Here is a 13482-nt window from a genome sequence, read left to right as displayed (position 1 = left end):
CCCAGTATGGGTGCAGCCAACATTAAGGTGGGCTAAACAGGTTATGGAAACCTGGAAGTCTCAACCATAGTGGAAATTCCAACGTTTACTATGTTTTTTTTCCCAGTTCAAGCATCAGCTCAGTGGGCACTCTGTACCAGGCACTACATGAGGCCTGGAGTTCTCCCAAATACACAACTCTTATATCACGTGTGCAAACCACACACAGGCCCACCAGAAGGAAAATGCCCACAGATAAGGTGGAATTATTGAAACTGAAAGCAGCCAACCAGCATATATTACTAGCAAATACGGTGCTGCTAGAAATAGACTCATGGACATAGAAAGCAAACTGTGGTTAGCAGGCAGGAAAAGGGGGATTAACAGATACACATTAATAAATATAAAATAAATGACAAGGACCTACTATATAGCACAGGGAACTATATTCAATTTCTTGTAATGAGTTGTACTAAAAACAATCTAAAACATATGTAGATACATATGCATATGTTTATAACTGAATCTCTGCTGTACATCTGAAACTAACATTCTAAATTGACTACACTTCAATAAAAATAATTTTAAAAAATAAGTAAAAATAAAAGCAACGCCATTTAGAAAAAATAAAAGAATACTCTGATCCCCTTAGCTGTAGGTGCTGGAGAATTCTGGTTACAAACACCAAGTCCACTGGATCACTCCAGCACTGGCTGTCACTCTTTCTGACCATCAGAGAGTCACTTGGCTTCAGTGAGTTTACTTTTCTCTTCTGTGAAAGGCTACAGTTGCAACTAACGATGTATAGAATCTCATCATTCACAAACCCAACAATTAAAGAGGACTTCCCATGGGCCAGGCTCTGGAAATATGAAAATATAGGGTCCGAGATATATTCATGGGTAGAAGAAATTTATGCCATAAAGACATTAATTCTTCTTGCTTTGATAGACAGATTCAATACAATTCTGTTTAGATTTCCTACCAGATTTTTTATGGGTAACAAGATAATTTATGGTCAGGAACAACCAAGAAAATTCTTTAGAACCAGCACTGGGAAGGGGTGGATAGGTCATTCATTTCCACTGGTCTTTCTGAAGTGATGAAAACGTTCTGGAATATTAATGGTTGCACCACTGTGAATATGCTAAAGCTGCTGAATTGTAGCATTTAAGTGGGTGGACTTCATGGTGTGTGAACAATATCACAATAAAGATGTTAAATGAAAAAATATTTCTTGACAATTATTTTTCCCTCTATACTACTAGTCTGCCCCACAATTTAAGAAGAACAAAAAAACCAAAACAAACCAAATTTTGCCAGGAGCTCTTTAGGACTGCAAAGTCCCTGAGTCTCCAACGCCTCTGGTGGTGCTGTTCCTGTTAACACACCCTAGCTGGGCTGGGCTAGTTAGGGACTGTAACTACCTTTTTAAGATCGACGGCCACACGTTTCACCCTGGGAGAGGGAAGGATGGAGGACGTCACAGCCTCATGCCTTCAGCTCATTTTTAACTGAACCAAGCCTTGCTTTCAACACTGTAATCCCTCTCACTATAAAAACAGTGACATCATCAAGCACCGCCATCAAAACACGTGAAAGTGTTCAAGGTACTTACCTGGGGCAGAAACACTGAGGGAGGAGACGGAAGCTCGCTCAGCACTGACGCTCCCTTTTCCCGACTCCACCAGGAGAAGCTGGGGTTCACAGCCGGAGGCTCTCAGCCCGGGGAGCAGCGCCCACACCACTGAGCTGGTCCCCAGGGAGCGGGAAAGGGAGAGGAGGGCAGCCCCGGGGTCGCGGGGCAGGGAAAGCGGGGGGGGGGGGGACGCGGGCTGTAGCCCCGCTCGGAGGCCAGCCCCAGCCCCAGCCCCAGCCGCCCGCCCCCGTCCGGGTCCGCAGAACCCGCCCGCCCGGGACACAGCCCGCCAAGGGGCGGGGACGGGCCGGCGCCCGAGGAGAGGCAGCCCGGGAGGAGAGGACTCGCGGGCGGGAGAGGGGAAGGGGACGCCAGCCGCGGACTGAGGGGAGCCCGGCTGGGGCGAGAGGCGGCAGGTGCACACCTGGCCCTGGACAGCTGTGGCCGGGGCGCCAGGGCAGGAGCCAAAGTCCTACCGGGCGAAAGAGCTGAGAAGCCTTTGGGGCCGATCCCCGGCTCGGAGTTGCAGCTTCCAACCCTCGGTCCAGCTGGCACAGCCTGCGCATGCGCAGGAGGGCCAGCGATCCTCTCTGGGTTCTGCAAGAGAAGGTGGGGAAGCGAGGGACGGAGAAGATGGGAGGAGGAGGGGAGAAGGGGAAAAGTGGAGGGAGAGACATGGACAGGAGGAGCAGAGAGAAGGCAGGGATCTGGAGGGTGGAGGAGAGTAGCAGAGATGGAGAGAAATAGTTTTAACTCTGGGGGCATCCTGAAGGAGGCAGCAGTCCTGCCTCTGCACACTTCTCTAACCCTTCAAGGCCCGCAGCTCATATTTTACCTCCCTGGCCCAGCCCTCCACCCAAGGCCTCTGCAGGACCCCTACGGGGATCACACCCATTGCCCCCAAGCGGAGCTGGGTTTCCTTTTGCTCTGGGAACCAAGCACCCGCAGGTGTTGTCGCTCAGAACTACCTTGGAAAGAGTACATATTCCCCTTTTACACGCTGGGACACAGGCAGGCAAGATCTCTGCCTTACCTCCACTGTCCCAGGTGTTGTGCTGGCGGGGAGCGGGAGGTACAAGGTCAGATCCCAAAAGGAGCATACTGCCTGAGTTTTGGTGCATAGTCCCCATCCTTCCTGGGTAAACCACTCCCCACCCTCGGGGAACCATCAAGGGCACACAGTATGTCCCTGGGAGTGGGATAGCTGCCCTCAATTCCAGTGCCCAGCTTGCTAGGAAGATAGGAGTGTTACTGAGTCCAAATTCATTCTCCTTAATGCAGGACAGGCCAGTAAGTTGGGAGACCAGGTGTTGGGGCATGAAATAGCAACTTTCTGTAGACCTAGATGGCAAACTAATGTCCTGGAAAACCATCTCCCCAAGTCAGAATTCAGGCTCCTTTCCTACGAGCTTGGTTTTTGCAATCTTCTTGATGTAGTAATTCTTTGTTGTTAGAATCCTTTGTTCTTGCAGCTATCTGCCTGGGTCAGATCCCTGTAAACCTCCAACAAAACAAACGTTATTTTCTATTATGTAACTTGTTATCTTTATATGAATGGAAAAGTGTTAAATATCCTTAAAGGTCAGAGCATTCAAAATAGGCTCTCCTGTATATTTTAGGCTCTAGGCAACATTGTTTTACAAGCAAGATGAAGCCTAGGAGACAGAGCACAGGGTTTAGTCAAAGGAACAGATCTAATATGGAGTCAGATTTGTTCTTTTCTATTACCAGGGCAGAAGACACTTGAGGATTTAAATCCCTTTAAGTTAAAAATAAGTAATACTTTAAAGGAATTTACATAAATAGGTCGGAATGTGCATAGCATATCTGGAAAACACACAAAGGATTGTAAACAGTGGCATCTCCAGGGAGGGCTGAAAGAAGAGAGGATGAGGGAAAACTTCTTTCACTTGTGTATTTTTGTGCTCTGTTTGAAATTTTTTAACCACATGCATGTATTTCTTTTTCAGTTAAAAAAAATGTGTAATGGAGCAAAGGAGTAGCAAGCTCAGCAAATACAGCAGCCATGGAATCACTGAGCCATCACTTTTGATTTCAGCCAGGAAGCATTTATTGACTCTCTCCTATGTGCCCAGTGCTGTTTTAAGACTTCTTTTATTTTTTTTCATAAAATAATAAAGTGCTATTCCTCACCCCTGCCCATGGCTGGTGGAAAACCAACTGAGTTTTTATTGAGTTGTTTTCCAAGAAGTAGAGATCAGTTATAAACAGAACACATCTTCAGGGCAAAACAGGCGGAGTGGTTTTCCAGCAGGCCAGATAGCTATGAAGGGTTTTCAACAGAGGCACACAGAGGCTGAGAGAGAAAGCCTCCAGGACCCTACAAAAAGCTGCCCAAACTGCCTTCTCCATGGCACTACTGAAATAGGAAAGAAAAAATCTGACTCCATATTAGATCTGTTCCTTTGACTTTAACCCTGTGCCCTGTTTCCTAGGCTTAGTCTTGTTGGTTCTGCACCTTTTGTAAAACAATGTTGCCTAGAGCCTGAAATATACAGGAGACCCTATTCTCAAGGCTCTGACTTTGAAGGATATTAACACTTTTCTATTCACATAAAGATAACAAGTTACAGAATAGAAAACAACATTTGTTTGTTGGAGGTTTACAGGGATCTGACCCAGGTGAAGAGCTGCAAGAACAAAGGATTCTAACAACAAAGAATTCATACACCAAGTTTGCAACAACCAAGCATTCCCACTTCCCATTTTTAATATAAGAAGAGCCTGAAATCTGACTTGGGGTGATGGTTCCCCAGGACATTATTCTACCATTTCTCAGCTGGCTTTCCAAATTAAAGTCGCTATTTCTTGCCCCCAAAACCTGGTCTCCTGATTTATTGGCCTGTAATGCACGAGCAGAACAAGCCTGGACTCGGAAACACAGACATTGAGAGTACCCATTTGGTATATTAAATGACCTGCTTCTAGTCATCTTCCTGACGTTTTATTCTCTTGACCACTCCTGCTATGTTTATGAAAAACCTGTCATGTGGACACATTTCCACCTCTAGCCACTACCCTTCCAGGTAAGAACTGATGCCAAGAAGGCAATGGAAGTTGCTAGAAGGTATTACCTGGACAAAATAGAGCAGAAGTGGGTTCTGGCTGATGTTCAGGGGCAGGCTGGAACACCTGACAAGATGTTATAAGTACGGATAGACAGCTGGGCACCAAAGGAGAAGCTTCTAAACTTCCATGAGGGACTTGTTGGATAGGAAGGAAAATCCCAGACTATAGCTCGGATCCCACCACGAGCTTCCTGGGCGAATCTGGGCAAGTAATTTAAAATCTCTAGGCCCGTGCTGTCCAACATGGGAGCCACCAGCAACATGCAGGATTATGAAGTTATTCTGTAGCCAGACAGAATTATAAAAAGACATTTTATTGCAAAGGCCCAGCAGGTATAATATTTAAAAACGTTATTGGTTATCTTGACCTAACGAGTTATTTTTGTATGTGTAGGTTTCTGTGGTTTGTAAGGCCTGTGACTAATGATTCCGTTACAGTGAAGTATTTTGAAATTATAAGTTACTGGACACAGTACCCTCATATCACAGTTGAAAAAAACTGATCCACATAAGCAAGGTGATCTGACTTATTAGTTATGAGCAGGGGCTCTGGGGCCAGCCTGCCTGAGTATAAATTCTCACTCTGCCTCCAGGGGGTTCTGTGTGAATCTTGGACAAATTATTGTTGTTTTTGTTGTCGTTGTTATTATTTGTGCCTCTTTTTCCTTACCTTTTAAGTAGCGAGGAATATGTAGACTCTATCTCCTACTGTGTTGGCAGGATTAAATGAGTAAACGTCTGTGCTGCCCACTTCCCTGGGTTTCAGCATTCTCCAGGCAATCAGTGCCAAACTCAGAGGCATTCTCCACTGTCTTCGTCAGTCTGGGATGCTGTAACAAATTACCGTGGGTCGGGTGGCTTAAACAACCAGCATATTCCTTATGGTTTGGAGGCTGAGACTTTCAAGGTCAATGTATCCTTGAGAGGATTGCCAGCTCGAAGATGGCTGTCTTCCCAATATCTTCATATCCCAGAGAGCAGAGAGAAGCAAGCACTGTGGGGGCTTGTATAAGAACACTAATCCCATTCATGAGGGCTCTACTCTCATGACCTCATTTTATCCTACTAATCACCTCCCAAAGGCCCCACCTCCCAATACCATCACCCTGGGAGATGGGGTTTCGACATATGGATTTTGAGGGGATGCAAACATTCAGTCCACACATCGGCTAAGTCTCCCCAACATGCAGTCATCAAACCTGTAGCTAATTTCAAAGTAATATTTATGTCTCTCTGCCCATTTCCATTCCTACATCCACTATCACTGAAGCCCTGTTACATTTTATTCCTTATTTTTCCGGTAGAGATTTAATTGATTCCTCTAACTCCAATGCTCCCCTCGCTCCAGTCTGCTTAACAGCCCTGCCAGGTAGGTCTTCCTTAAAACACCTTCCCACTTCACCTGGTTGTTTTTCAGTTGTAAATGTCAGAATCCTCTCCACACCCCATCCTATACTTTTAATCCGTTACACTACGGCTCACTATGTTATTTTCCTCTTACCAATGTATGAAATTTCCATAAGCTTAAGAGCTTAAACCAGCACAGATTTATCAGCTTATGGCTGTGGAGGTGAGAGATCCAACACAGTTCTCATTGGGCTAAATTCAAGGTAGCAGCAGGGTTCCATCCTTCTAGAGGGTCTAGAAGAGAATGTTTCCTTGTTGTTGTTGTTTTTTTCCAGTTTCCAGAGGTCACCCACCTTCCTTAGCTTGTGCCCCACGACTTCCTCCATTTTCATGGTCAGCAGCCTTTCTGAACATTGCTCTATGGCTACACCTCCCTCTGATTTTAAACTCAGCTGGGAAATGTCCTCCATTTCAAGGACCCCTGTGATTACATTCGGCCCACCTGGACAATCCAGGCTACTCACCCTATTGTCTCATCTCAGGATCCCCTTGTCCCATCCCATTCAGGCATTATGAATGTGGCTGTGACACTCACCTTGTGTAACATTTCCTCTCATGAGCTTTTTATGGTTCAAGGCACATATGAATGACTTTTTGTTTTTCTTCCTTAGCCTTTCTACATTCAGTATGTCTGGTGAGATTATATGAATCCTTTTTATTTGTCCCCCTGCACTAATCTTTAATAATGTATCATGGGTTTAAAATGCTAACTGATAGACAATTTAGAAGACAGAAATCCTCTAAGATTTTTGTCCTAAAATATCTGTCATGCATTTTGCCATGTACAGTAACGTCACAGGTGGCTACCCTGTGGCCGGGGAGGGACATGATTCTGCCATCACACTCCCCTCATTCTCACCAATGTGCTGATCACCTAACCAAGGACCTATGCTCCCCGATTCGCTCACTTCCTCCTCCTTTCCATTGACTACCCTGTTCCCATCGCTTCCTTCATTCAGCACATCAGGATTTCATGACCACATTCTTCTCTAAATGGAACGGGTATCTTGAATCTAATGTCTGACAACTGTTCTTACTGTATATGCACACACTGACCTGCACATAACCCCGTCCAGCTCTTTATTTTCCTAGAATCTCCCAGAGGAATCAGTTCCATGATGATGGTGATGATGATGATGATACTGACAATGATGACAGGGACCTCTCAAGGATTCTGATAAAGAGGGAATCAATAAAGGGAGGGAATCATTGCAAAATTGCCCCAGAGACAGGCTTAAAAGTAAATAACTGCTATAGTGTTTAATGAAATTGACTAATATTTAACTATTTTTAAAACTTTATATCACTGAATTTAAATTTTTAACGGGAATTCTCATTCACCAGTAACCAAGATTCAACTCTAGGACCAAAGTCTAAGGATTTCAATCTTCTAACAAATTGTCCACTAGCCTTTTAAACACGTGATCTTTTAAAAAGCTTAGTGCTGGGCTGAAAATAAGCAGGATTCATATAATCTCACCAGACACAGTGAATGTGGAAAGACTAAGGAAGAAAAACAAAAAGCCATTCATAACATCTTGAACTTCACGTTGCTCACAGGAGAAAATGTTAGCCAAGGTGAGCGTCACATCAACATGACACCTGTGTGGGATGGGGAAGCTGATCTTCCTCAACAGACATTTATCCTGATTTGTTAGATGCCAACACAGTTTCCTCATTGGATTTGCTTCTAACAAGTATGGAAGAATTTACGTTCTACCAAAAGCAGTCTAAACATTTTCCCCTGCTGTCAGGTCTCTGGACTGAATGTCCCCACAAGAAGGACATGAATATGTTTCATAGGGAATTCTTCCTGAGAAGCAACAGGATTTTCGAGGGAAGAACTGCAGGCCCCCCATGGAGGGCTGGAGGAGGGCTAGAGGGGGCACTGGAAAAACAGCAGGAGTTCAGATACTACCGCTCAGGTTGCCAAAGACAGCATTGCTATCTCTGAGGATATGACATTCTCCCAAAAGTTCCATGAGTGAAGGTACCTGTGAACACTAAGCAGGTTGTTAAGAAACAGCAGCACATAATTTGCGTCACAGCTCAATTACAGTATGTTTTGATATTTGGAAAATAATTAGCCCATTTTCCTTTGAAACTGCAGCAGTAGCAATAGAAATAAAAAAGGCTGAGCCGTCTTGGAGACAACAATCAATAAACAATTCTAAATCTGCAGGATTCCTTGACGATATGCAAGCAATGAGCTAGATGTGTGCTGCAGATACCTCTTACTGCAGGGCTCACTCCTGCAAAGCATAGAACTAGTTTTCTCAGCAGACAGAGGGAACCAAGTCAAGATTCCAAATCTTGAGAGATTTACTATACGGCAGGAAATATCACACAAGTACATCCAGCCAAATATGAATAAAGGTAATCAAATATTATCAAATGTGATTGGAGCACAGATGAAACAGAAATTCCTTTCACCTGGGATCTAGAGAGAATTCTTCAGAAAATGTGGCTTTGGAGATGGCCAAAGACATGGGTGGAAATTTGGCAGAACAGGATGTAAGGAATTTTAAAACTGATTCTAAAATTCATATAAAAATTCAAAGGATCCCAAATATCCAAAACAATTTTGAACAAGAAAAACAAAGTTGGAAGACTTGCACTATCTGATTTTCAGCCTTTTTTTTTTTTTTTTAAACTACAGTAATCAGAAAGTATGGTGTTGGTGTAAAACAGGAAAATAGAATAATGGAGCAGAATAGAATGTTCAGAACTAAACCAACACTTATATAGACAATTGATTCTCAAAAAGGATGCAGTGGAGAAAGGATCTTTTCAACAAGTAGTGCTGGAAGAATTAGATAGTGATATGCAAAAAAAAAAAATGAACTTTGATCCACACCTCACAAAATATACAAAAATTAAGTCACAATGGATCATAGATCTTAATAGGAAATCTAAAACTATAAAACAGCTAGGAGAAAAAGCATAGGCTTAAGCTTTATGACCTTGGGTTTGGCAAATATTTCTTTGCTATGACACCAAAAGTATAATCTATTTTAAAAAGAAAGTGATAGAGTGAACTTTATCAAAATGAAGACTCTTCAAAGCTGTTCTAAACACTGCTAAGCAAATGAAAAGACAAGCCATAGACAGAAGCTATTTGCAGATCATATATCTGATAAAGGTCTCTCTTTGTATCTGATCCAGAATAAAGTGGTCTCAAAACTCAATAATAATGCAAACACCTGAATGAATGAATGAGGCCAGAAAACACACTTCAGTAAAGATATCCAGATGCATAATAAGCATATGAAAAGATGCTGATTAAAGATGCCATTAGTCATTAGAGAAATGCTTTTAAAAACCACAGTGAGATACTAGTACACATACATACAAGAATGAATACGATTAGAAAGACCGACCTTACAAAGTGCTGGTAAGGAAGTAGAGCAACCAGAGCTGATACACACCACAAGGAATTTACAATAGTACAACCATTTTGGAAAAGTCTTTAACAGTTTCTTTAAAAAAGGTAAATACCTATCTACCATATAACCCAGATATTCCTCATCTGGTGCTTTAGAAAAGAAAAGCATATGTCCATATAAAGACTTGTAACCAAATATTCACTGCAATTTTATTTATAATAGCTCAAGTTGTAAATAACCCATGCATCCATCAAGAAGTAAATGGAGAAACAAATGATGGTCTATCCAAACACTGCTCACAACAAACTCTTCAGTAAAAACTCAGCACTAAACAATACTCTGCTATAAGAAAAATAAGCTATTAATACAGCAACACAGATGACTCTCAAAATAATTACACTGAATGAAAGAAGTCAGACAACATAGAGTAGATACTGCATTAATCCATTCATACAAGGATCTTGAAAATGCAGACCAATATGTTGTGATGGAAAGCAGATCAATGGTTTCCAGGGGAAGAGATGGGGAGGGAGGGAGGGACAACAAATGGCAGGAGAGAAGCTTTGTGGGTGATGGGTATGTTCACTCTCTTGAATGTGGTCATGGTTTCTTGGGGATATACTTATGTCAAAACGTATTAGCTGTACACTTTATACGTGTGAAAATTACTTTGCCAAGTATACCTCAAAGCTGTTTTAAGAAAAAAGGCACTTCAGTCCTGATCCACCTCAGCGCCTGATTGGAGCGACATGATCAGTCCCTCACCCTGTTTGCCTAACAGGAAGGTAGAAAACCTCTCACGGAAAATAACATATGGATTTTTCATTTGCAATGTCTGCCATGTAATAAAGAATTTCAAGACATGCAACATGTCAAGACTATATAACGGATAATATGAGAATAAGAAACATTAGACAAAGGATGCAAACCCCCAGGTGATGTAGGCATCAGAGTTACCAATAAAGGCTATAAAATACTTTTAATATATTCAAGAAAATAAGGAAATTATGGGAGAATAGACAACAGGGTAAAGACTTTCACCAGAGAAATATACTGGAATGTATTTTTAAGAGAAATCAAACAGATACTCTAGAACTGAAGCTTTCAGCTCTGGAAACAGGTAAACAGAGCTAATTAGGATCCCTTTTAAGTAAAACTTTCAGTAATGCCGGGTAAAATACAACAACAAATGTAACACAGAGCTAACTATGGAAAGAGAAGTTCCCAGGTGACAATACAAAGAGGACACTTAAAGCCCAGAGTGGTAACCTTGTGAGCTGATGCCACCACACCCTGGAGGGAAGGGGTTTTAATCTGCACATAAATAGAGATACAATGTCCATTTAGGGAAAAGGGTCCATACCAGATGTAGAAGAGTCTTCCTTTATATCTATATAGTCAGAGACAGAGATGTAAAGTGGCAGCAGAGGTCACAGTGACACAGGGCCCTGGGCCAAGGAGTGTGAACACCTCTGCAAGCTGGGAAAGGTAGGAAGACGAATCCCTCCCTAGAGCCTCGGTGTGGAACGTAGCCTCGGCCACACGTTGGTTTTAGCCCACTGACAATGACTTTGCACTTCTGCACAATAGAACAGTGAGATGATGAATGTGTATTGCTTTAAGCCACTGAGTCTGTGGTCCTTTGTTACAACAGCAAAAGGAAAGAAACTCAGGAACCAACATGAACATGAACCCCAAGCTGCCTGCTGTGCTGGCAAGAAGTTCTTTGTCTCTGAACCTGGGGGAGTCTCCTGTCTTCTGGCAGCATCCACAAACTACCTCATGCTAACTTGACAGCTTGCAGAGGGTTAAATCTTAACCCTGCACAGTTCTTGATATTTAGTTAATAAAAATGATGGTGTCATCATGGGTATTTTTCCATCTTTTAAATACCCTTCAGTCTTCTAATAAAGCTACCTCTAATTGAGAGACAGTGTAAATAGTTTTCAAACTTCATAATAAATAACTGGTTTTATTTGGTTACTTAAATTATGAGTAATAATATTCACATTAGTAAAAGTTATTAAAATCAACATTGTTTAATGAAAATATCATTTCTTTTTGCATGAACATGTATTAACTACAATAAATGTTCCATGCTTTGTTCTACGATTTACTGTTAGAGCCTTAAAGAATAATATTTTCCTCAAAAGATATTATGGCAAAGGGATTTCTTTTGGTGGAACAGTTCCTACATCAAATCTGGTGCATGGCTCAGGCCACTGGGAACCTAGAGATGATCGATATTAGGAGGCATTATAAACACAAAATGATTTTTAAAGGAATTAAACAACTGGATGTGTGAAAACAAAGAATCTGAGAATATTCTAGTGAAATAAATGTATTTTTCAGCTTAAGCAAGACACTGGGTGAATAAATCTAAAATGAAAATACCACCCAGAGATCAGCAGTGAGTCATGCATGCAGTGTGACTGATCAAAACCAAGTTGTTTCCAAACCAGTGTGCAGGCTTGATGCCTTCATGAATCAAGTCTGTGTGGCACCAGGCCATCTCGAATACATGTTGATGAGGTATTTATAAGCCCTTCACCATCCCAGCACAAAGCCCACACATGAGCCACAAGACCATCACCTACACATCTGCAAAACACACAGCATGGTGAATAGCACTTTTCTTGTTCAGTAGCCGGTGGCAGGGCACTGTGAGCAGACAGAGATACAGGGACACAGAGACACAGAGGCACTTCCCCTCACTCAGCTGATAACCTTCCGTGCATTCCTGGGGACAGGATTGTCATAAAATGCACCATGGATTGATCCTCCTCCTAGGAAAGGAACGGTAGGTCTGTCCTCAGGTTGGGGCAAGGGTGGCCGGAGGATCTCAGAAGAGCTGTTTCAGCACAACCAATAGAAATGTCTGCCACCGTGACCACGAGAGACAGGTCTCCTGCCATCCCGGTAGGCACTAGGGCTCCTGACAAAAGCTGGGCTCAGTAAAGGCTTGAGTAGAAGGCACAGACCTGAGGGATGCCCCAGCAAGAGACAGGAGGTAGGGCCTGGTTTATACTGCTCTGGGTGTATCCCAGCCTCATCCGAATACGAAATCAGAAATTTGCAAAACAGCAGAGCTGGGATGGATCATCTACTCCAGACTCCTCACCTTACAGTTTAAAGGGTGGCAGCCCTGGGAGGCAAAGCAACGTGCTAAAGGCAGAGCGTGGAAGTGGCAGCGCCAGATGAAAAGCACCATGGCAACCCCCGTTCAAGGCCGCTGACACTGAGGACGGGGCCAAGGTTTCCAACGAGGAGAATGAGACAGTGTAAATACTTTGTTCCCCCCAAAACCCCAAATGTTTACTAAGGCACAAAAACTCACCTTAACTAGCTCTCTTCTGAGGGGGCTCTCTTCTGTCTCCGTCTTTCTGTCTGTCTCCATTTCTCTCTCTCAGACACAAACACATACAATTTTGTGAAAGGGGACTTCCTGCCATACAAAGACAGACTTCACATCTTCAGAGAAACACTTGACAAAGCACATTTCCAATTCAAGTCTTTGTGTGAGGTCTGGGCAACTGGCTTATTTTCTAGAACAATAGGTGGTTCCAAAATCAGGAGATCATCTTCCCCAAAGGAAGAGTTCTGGTCCGTGTTGATGAAGCTGAGGGTGTCACATTTCATGAGCCCGTTCGGCTCCTCCTCTGGCCACCTGCTGCATCTGATGGCTTCCTGGAGCCGAACAACACTGTCAAGGGCTATGGTTGGGATACCAGCTTTGGCCTTGTCCAAGCGGTCCACTTCATTGACGTAGCAGTGAAAGAGGGACCTAGATTCGTCATTGTGCTGCCAGAGAACCCCTTGGGCACCAGCGGTCTTCCAAAGTCCGACACAAAGCTGTTCAGTCTGAATCTCTTCTCGGGAGACTCCGCATTGCAATAAAGAAAACCAAAATAAAAGATCGCTCACACTCTAGCTCGGTGACCTGAAGACTTATAGTTTTTGATATCTGCTGAGAGCAAATCCC

At 43.1% G+C, this 13482-nt stretch overlaps 1 protein-coding gene across 3 annotated transcripts in view; it reads right to left on the bottom strand.

Moving 5' to 3' along the window:
- LOC135320895 (uncharacterized) overlaps nt 1-13482 on the bottom strand; it is a 142665-nt gene that overhangs the window by 115696 nt on the left and 13487 nt on the right. Inside the window, exons 13-16 of one of the 3 annotated variants that reach the window (XM_064484092.1) lie at nt 12838-13381; nt 5378-5537; nt 2095-2325; nt 1598-1731 (exon numbers count right to left, since the gene is read on the bottom strand). The gene's annotated coding sequence lies outside the window, so the exon portion shown is untranslated. Of the gene's footprint in view, nt 1-1597; nt 1732-2094; nt 2326-5377; nt 5538-9928; nt 11731-12097; nt 12287-12837; nt 13382-13482 lie in introns of those variants that run through there. The other 2 variants (XM_064484093.1, XM_064484094.1) reach the window with 2 other exon arrangements.

The sequence above is a fragment of the Camelus dromedarius genome, unplaced genomic scaffold, assembly GCF_036321535.1.
Source record: "Camelus dromedarius isolate mCamDro1 unplaced genomic scaffold, mCamDro1.pat HAP1_SCAFFOLD_180, whole genome shotgun sequence".
NCBI lineage: Eukaryota > Metazoa > Chordata > Mammalia > Artiodactyla > Camelidae > Camelus > Camelus dromedarius.
The sequence above is the reverse complement of the archived record's forward strand: the minus strand, read 5'-3'. Positions and strand labels throughout refer to the sequence as shown.